Source organism: Micrasema longulum, unplaced genomic scaffold, assembly GCF_059751315.1.
Source record: "Micrasema longulum isolate JH-2025_06_02 unplaced genomic scaffold, ASM5975131v1 h1tg000073l, whole genome shotgun sequence".
In the NCBI taxonomy this organism is placed as follows: domain Eukaryota; kingdom Metazoa; phylum Arthropoda; class Insecta; order Trichoptera; family Brachycentridae; genus Micrasema; species Micrasema longulum.
In genome coordinates, this window is record NW_028277280.1 from 1475205 (window position 1) to 1484310 (window position 9106).

The following is a 9106-nucleotide window of genomic DNA, read 5'->3' on the forward strand; positions in this document are numbered from 1 at the left end:
ATTGCGAAAACATGTAAAACGTAGAAGGATCTTAGTAGGGCGATTGGCTCTCGTTAAGATTTTTATATTACAAAGTATATCTAGTTCTCAATTTCTCCTTAAGGGATGTACTTTGTGTTGAGACAAACGCATTAATTTCCAGCAGCGAGCATATTACACTTATTATATCCTGCTGACACGTGGGATTAGGGTAATTACATACAAAAACAGAAAACAATCCAATGTTTACAAGGAAGCCGAAAGGGCGCAGTTGATTAAGTGCTGTATCAAATGGACAGATGTTCGGAGATATAGGTACTCAGCGGTGAAACTTAATGGACTGTGTAAATGGTTCATAATAAACTCAGACGATCATACTTCATTTTTATAAAAACGCATTAAATCGTCTAATTGATAGTCATTTTGGTTCGGCTGACTGTTGCGGAACCGAAAAAAAACGAATAAATAAAATTAATGCGCTACAAATAGCGATGTTTTCGCTGTGAATAAATTACTTGTCTGTTATCAAAGTGTATAATTTTTGGGCAATTAATATTCAATAAGGCCGATATAATTTGAAACAAGGGTGGGGTAATGATTTATTAAAATTATGGAAAGGCATTGAGTGAACGCGTACCCGTTTAATGAACCAGCGAACTAAAGTTGTTTTAGTAATAAATTTGCATAATCGCCTATCAACTAAAATAGGAAACTTTAAAAATTGCAATGCCACTAAAGCTCATACCTCATTCATATTATTAACGTATCAAGCAAATCAACGCGTATAACTAAACAAGTCAATAAAACGATAAAATACAATAAAATTTCGTATTTAAAAAAATAATTTAGTGTAAGAAAAATAAATAAAAAAATCACACATGTAGAAAGCGCACATGAATATGCTTCAAAATGCATTAAGCCTCGATTATGTGAAATCCTTTAATTGATAAGAAACGTTTATATTATTTTATTTATTTTAATTTTGTTATTTTTCATATTTATTATATTAAAAATAATCACGAACCAAAATAAAATTAAATAGAGTGTTTTGTACATAACTATGTACCAGGGACGAATCGTCCAAATAAGCAGCTTAGCATTATGTTATGTCGAGATCCGTACACTATCGACAAAATCAAGAAAGAAGCTCTGCGCTGGTTTGGACATGCAAAGCGAATGGACAGCAAAAGAACGGTTAAAATATTTACAGAGCGAATGTTGATGGATGCAGAAATAGAGGAGGACGAGTAAGACATGAAGATGGACATGTCAAAAGTCGGAATAATCGGCGCGCATGCATGAGCAGATGTATGAACGTAGAGGAAGCGAAATATATATATAGATAACGGCGTGATGGTTTGTTGTTGTTGTTTGTTTTTACCGTTATGTATATTTAACTTTCTATGATAATGTTTCATAGGAACTACGTTAATGGAAAAATAAATAAAATAGTAATTATTTATTTTCGTAATTATTTAAAATAGTAATTATCACCACCAACGTTAATATCTTACCTACAACAAAAAGACTATTAAGTGCGCCCAGCGCCCACCCAGTTCGCAGTGAACGATAAAACTATCCGATTACCTCAGCTTATTCCTCCATATAAAAAATAACCAAGTCGCGTGTTTTAGTAGTAAAACAATCTTGCGATTACAAACATTATTTGAAGATTCTCTATTTGGAAACTAGTATTCCAAACATTATTTCTAAAGAGCTATTTTTCTTTGGTAGGATACCGTTGACATATTATGTATCACATAGGACACGTGGCGTTCGAAGTGGCCGTTTTTGACATTATTCATTTTAAAAGGAATCGGCCAGTGCTCAGTGTTGACATTTTAATCATAATCGAAATATCTGCTGAATGTCATTGTGGTAGTTTAAATATTTTAATATATATCACGAAGATAATAATAATTGTTGTATGAGTTGATTTCCACAGAACCACAAAAAAATGGTCATTTATAATTTTATTACATATACATATATTATGTACTTATATGTAGGTACAAATGAATGAACATTTTTTGTGGATTACCTGTAAAACAAAATCACCGCTCGCCACTGCTCTATGTACACATTATGGAGGAATTGCACATGATTATTTGAGGTTTCAAGTCTATGTAAGTTTATAGTTTAGGCCCCAATAAATTCGTTACTTGGGGGGGGATTGTATTACCCTTTATTTTCTTTCAATTGTCATATAATTAGAACTGACGCATATATAACGAATAATAGATTAAAAACAATCTACCACTTATAAAACATACGAAATAATAAGGTATGGCTTCGATATGATTAAATATTGATTTTACTTTGTAGACACAAAGCAATTTCGACTTATCAATGTTGAATCGTAGAAAACAAGCATATTTCGAACGATTTTATAATAAATATTTCAAAGTTACTTAAGATCAATTTCAGTTCTGTCAATCAAGTTGATTACATGAAAAATTAATTCACATCAATATCGACTGAGCATTTATTTCAACAGCTCAGAAAACAATGAAATTCTTGTGAATAATACATTATTACGCTTCTAGAATGAGCAGTTTTATTAAAATCATTCGGATCGAATAAATTGAAATTTACAAAATAAACTTGGTGTTGTAAAAACATGTGAAGAGTGCCTGTTTACGATGAGCGTGTAAATATCATAAGTCCTCGCAACTGAATGTGTCTCCAAACAAAGTGACGCTCATTCTGTCACAACACGGTGCATAGTTTCCAGTTCTGAGTTCACGCTGAAAACTCGCAGGATCCGAACGATGGGGGATAATGCCGTAATCTCTCTTACTTACGGTCTGAATATATTAACACGTGACAATCTTTGTCCGTAGTCTGTAGACAGTCGGCTGGAGGTGGTGGTAGTAGAAGTTACTACAACTTCAGCGAGTCACGTATTCGGGATACGTCATACGAGCAGCTGCAGAACACTGTAATTCGGATTTATATCCGAAGCTCCGGTGGAATTGAAATGTTCGAACGATGTGAAAAGATGTTCTAGCATTTTTTACTGAACTGCCTTTATTCGCGCTATTGCTACAATAATAATTATGAATTTACGTACTGTTAAGTACTTGTACGGGAATCAAATTAGGTTGAATTATCATTATAACAGTTACTAGGCTTTCTCAATGCACGCAGCTGTCAGATAATATAGCGAATTATAAATACCAACAATTAAACAAAGGATCGTTTCTATAAAGAACGACTCACTAAAAATTTTCACTAGCAGAATATTCAGTTAGCCGAGATAGCAGGTTTGATAAAGAAGTAAAGCGTTTTTCATTACTCCGCGGAAGTTTAAACGCGATTAGTTTATACAAAATAATTGGCCGCAATCAGAGAACTCGGCGGTAATCAAGTTTTAAATGGTCGCTAAGAACAGACGAGTAAAAGCGATCAATGAATAATTTAAATCATTTGCCGGTCGCAGGGGTACGTCAGCCGTAATTGGCTATTTTTCTAATTTCACCTAACGAACAAAGTTGGTTTCCCATGTAGATTCGAGATTAGGAGTAGCTGAAAGGGAGTTTAATTAGATGACATTTAGCCCCGAATGCGGCGCACACTCGAGAACGAATCGCATCACGAAGCGCATTATCATTAGGAGAGATGACGCTTTATGCTCTCCTAATACTGTCCCGAGCTAACCTGGAGAAATGAAGACATCAGCGGTATTTACTAATGCCGCCAAATGACACGAATTGCTTCCACCAGAACTGGAAACTTCACTCAGATATGTTAATTTGTCTCGTCGGTGGGTTGCTAACTTAACAAGCGGGATGAGACCTCAGACCCCTCGCGTAACAACGAAACTACGTGATTTTCGGAATGTGCACTGTTTTCCATTTGCACAAGATTTGACAATCAACGCAAACCTACAACTCCTGAAGTGTAAAACGGCTTTTACATGAATCAAAACGAACACAATATTGATTCTCAGTCAAAGAGGTAACGGCTACAAAAGCATTGTAAAATTCCAATCGATTAAAAGCGAAATACTTAACAACCTCCAATTAATAAAATAATATGCACATACTACACTCAAATATATAATAATAATGTATATGCTGAGCGCTTGACTCGAGGAGATCATTCCCCAGCATTGATTAAGGCTCGCAGGATTTTTCGTAAGCCTTTCAACAAACAATGGTGTAATCGCTGTGTGCGAGATGCTTTGGTAAACAATGAAAAGACAGCCGTGAGAAGGTGTGCACATGACGAGGATTACAGGGGGAACAAGGATGACCAGAATGTACTAGAAGCGCAAAACCATATAGACAGTAAAAATAATGAGCGATGGCGAGATACACGCCAGTTTTCAATTACTTTTTCAAATACAATATGACAAAAAATATAACTTAAATTAATCATGTCTCTGTATATTGATAATTTTGAATTGGCTCGAAACGGAGAACTTTGGATGAGATTCACATGTGTGCATGATTACATAGGATTAAAATGAATAATTAAAATCATTGTTTAGATACCGCGCTTATTGATTATTATGTCCAGGTTAACATTTTCAGTGAAACTAGTTTTTGGTATTTAACCCAATATTCATAGTATGAAATAAGTAACACTCTTAAATAATTCTCTAATCGAAATTGAAACATTTCAAAATGCAAAGATGTACATTGGGCAGTACAAATAAATTTATCTGTAAGCAATATATTCATTTTACAAGTTAGTACTACGCGGAAGTTGCCAAATCGCAAATTACTAATAAGCCTGATTGTAAAATAATTGTGTTTATCGATTTCAAAAATTATGACTTAACATAAAACGTAAATAGGTCCGAAATGGAGGAACAGTAAGGCATTTATATCTGAAACAAACTATTATACTTCCAATTTTACCGTAGTATAAACACAATAATTCACAGTAATTAATTTTCTCTCATATCCTCCTGATTAATGTGAGGTCATCAACCGGTAATTTTATACGTTAAATCTCAATTTTGTATTCCATCCATTTGCTACATGAGCCCTAGAATTAATAAATCATCGTTTCCATAAACACATCAACTCAATTCAATCATAATTTTCTCGCTTTTCAACGGTTAATCGGCGATAGATATCGATTTATTATATTAAAATACGACCCCGAGCCTATCAAATTAATAAAGTGTGTTTGTCGATCGTAATTTTAAATTAGCTTTGTCTATTTATTGGTTTTTAATTGAATGATGTACATATTGACTGCACGTATTATACAATAAAAATCCAAGAGTGACTGACAAGAAAATGCTTCTGAAAAAAATATTTCAAAAGGTAAATAAATATTAAATAAAATACTAAACACCAATATGCAATACAAAAATATAAATTAAAAAAAATATTGATATATGTTTGATTTTTTTGTTATATTTCAAACCATACAAACAGAACATAAAACAGAATAAAATAATAATAACAAAAAATCCCGCATAGGCATATACTGTGCGTGGGTATACATGATTTTATCAGTTATACGTTACAGCACGTACATAATAAAAATACACTGTGCACATATTTTAATAAAAGGAAAAAAAATAAACCCGAAAGAACAAATGAAAAACCTATATTTCACAAAAAATAGTATCTCCGATAAATTCTTTTAATTTGTTTATGAAGACTTTACTATCGAGAGACGGTGGACGATGTATATTTAGGGTTGTTTATATTTTTTCATTTTAGTAAAACTTATATGAACGACATTTGAGTGGTAAAATGTTATTGTAGTAATATGAATATAATTGGTAACTTATGTGTTAAGAAAGAATGTGATACCATCATGTGAGGTATGTTTGAAAGGTTCTGTATGCATAATATACCTCGATAGATAGAAGGGAATGATTCCTTTTTGTTAATTATCTTTAAGAACTATTGTCTTTTGTTTTTACTGAATTCGGTAAAATACAAAAATCACAACAAAAAAAAACGGTATTTGTAATCAAACTTGAAGCATCATTATCTTTTCTAACAGGTATATTTACGTTTCTTGTCCATATGAACAATTGTTAATTTGCAGGAGTTAGTTTATTATTTATATATATTTGTTCCTTGGGTTCGATGTAAATCCTTAGCAGTTATCCATCCTTTGTTTTTTTTTTGCTGAAGAATTTTTTGCTTTGTCTCTTTTGAGTTATATTTAAACGTTATACTTTTGTCATGGATTGAAATAGTAATCAATGATACCATTTTTTATCATGTCTCCACAATCACATTATATTAAAAATTGTTTTTTTAAATTTTTCTATACACATATATTTACATATATTTTTTAAGGAATAACCTGCTAAGCCTCTATTTTGAAGCTTCTCAGCAGGTTTAATCAGGACTTTGGGATTTTAATTGTTTTTTCAGTTGGACTCCTTGAATTTCAACAGAGGTATTGAAAACGTTTTGTTCAATCTGATTAAGACAATATTTATATTTTTATATCCTTTTTGTATTTCCTGTAATTTCATTTAATCTTTTTTTTCTAATTTTAAATTCAACAAATTTTCTTTGAAAACAAATCTAATGGTTTGCTGAACGTTTAGAATATTTCCATATGCTTTTTTTATCCCGTCCCGTCTTTAATAATAATAATAATAATATTTGGCTGATTTATATAGCGCCTTTTTTGTAAAAAATCACCTCAAGGGCGCTTTACAATTGTATATCTAAACTTACATTCTAACTAAACTTAAGTGATACATTATATTTCCAGATTTAAAATTGAGGGTATGATAGTTTAAAGAAGTGGGATTTTAGTTGGGATCTGAACTGACTGGGACTGTCGATGATTCGTAAGTTTGAAGGCAATTGGTTCCAGGCAGAGGGGCCGGCGGCGGCAAAATCACGATCTTCAAATCTAGTGTTTGGGGAGCGCCGGATTTCAACAAGTTTTCCTCTTCCTGAATCAAATGCTGACCTAAGAGTAGATTTTCCTTGACGTGTATTTTCCCTAATACAAAGGTCCGATAGGTATTTTGGAGCCATTTCATGAAGCGATTTGAATACTGTCCAGCACAGCTTGTATTTTATTCTCTCTGGGCTTTTTAACCAGTGCAAATCTCGAAGATGTTGTGAGATGTGAGAATATTTTTTTACTCCCGTAATAAGCCTTGCTGCTGCATTGAAAACATATTGAAGTTTACTAGTTTGATATTTTGGGAGATTTGCGTATATTCCATTACAGTAATCTAGACGCGAAACGACATAAGCATTTACAAGAGCTTTAGTTGCATCTATAGGAATATTTCTCCGCACGGATTTGATCTGCCGGAGATGGGAGAAACCAGCACTTACCGTTTTATTGACCTGAGAATGAAGAGAAAGATCTGAATCTAAATGAACACCCAGTAGTTTAACATTTGTACTAGGGGTAAGATCACAACCTGTGATTGAAATTGGAGATTGGTATAAAAGATGTCGCTTTTTTGTCGCTGTCAATAGAAGCTCAGTTTTAGATGGATTGAGTTTAAGTCTGTTTGATGACATCCAGTTGTTGACGGTTTGGATGCATTGAGACACACGATTTTTTAAATTGTTAATATCTTGAGGAGAGCAGTAAAAATAGATTTGTTGGTCATCCTCATAACAGAGATTTTATTTCATTATATCATTATTAATTTTCAACAAATCAATAAAAATAGTTTCCAACAAGTCGGTTTCTATATAATATTATCGTTTGAACTAAAATAAGGGTGTTTAATAAGCAGGAATCTACTGCTTACATAATACTGTTGATGTTTTATTGAAAATAATTTTAAAGATATCATTCAGACAGTAAATTTGAGTAGGTACTAATAAGAAAAGTCACATGAGAACCACAAACAATTTTTATAATTATTTGTAGAAGCTTTCTAATGATTTTATATAATTATAGTACGACAGTAAAATTCCAACGGTTGCAAAATCAAATATAATATTTTTTAAAACATGCGCCATAACAAAATCCTTCTTTGTATATTGTGGTGCCATATTTATGTACGCCCATGCAAAGTCACGCAAAGCAGCCGTGGCTTCACTGCATTAAAAATGTCAAAATCAAAAATTATTATGACAAAGACCATCAATAGCGATAAATAACATAATACGGGCGTCCCAGAACAATGGCCTGTGGGACAGAACCTCGCTCGAACAATCGATATTATTTGAATTTGTAATATAAAAATGTTCAATGTGCCGTTACTTCGACATAGCTGATTCTCTAGTATTATAACCACAATTTGATGCGATTCATTTCATTTTTAAAATGATCGAAAATATTGCGAACGAATAGTTTTTTGATCGTTAATGTAACGTTCGGATGAAAATCATTTTTTGTAAATGCAAATTAATAATAAAAATCATTTCGGTAAATATAAAAACGATAAAGCCAGGAATACATAATAAAGCTTTCCTACTGAGCAGCAAAACGGATAGGTATTCAAAAAGCAAGCGAAAATAGATCATTTATAATTTCGTAGTTATAAATAATATCTGCAAAGATGCTATTTAGTATTCAATACACATGCAGTTTTTAAACTGATCGGGATTAAATTTATTGTAACAGAGAGGCAAAACATTGTTAAGAATGGAATATGGACGCCTAGGCATTTACTGGGCTTGTCATTGACTGGTTTAAGTGGCCACAATGAGTATAAGCAGTTTGAATGAAAATACACATATAAAAAATAAAAAAAACTGAGTATATTGATGTAATTAATTTTTTTCATTTTTTCAAAACACGTGGCGTTTATTTTTACAAAATAAAAATATTCGACATAATAATATTTTTTTAAAACCGCATTTTAGTTAGTATTGATTTTATTTATGGGCTAAAAACTTGATGGTTCTGGATATAGAAGTATTTAATTTACAAACTTACAGTTGCCGTAGCGAAAAAAGAGTTGGATACACTTAACGTTAATTAAATGCTGATTACGAATCAATACATAACTCAAAAACGACCAAATGTAAGTTGTGGCGGTTTAGACTCTGCACGCCAGTTTTCTGTATGGACGACCCACCCGGTGTAGCGGTTAAACGCTTTTTGGTTGAGATTCACAAGTACCTACTGATCGGTTGTCAGTTCTATTTATCATTTTCAAAACACTTTATCTACCGCAGTAGATGGTTCCATACTATCTACTTCATAGTGTAGT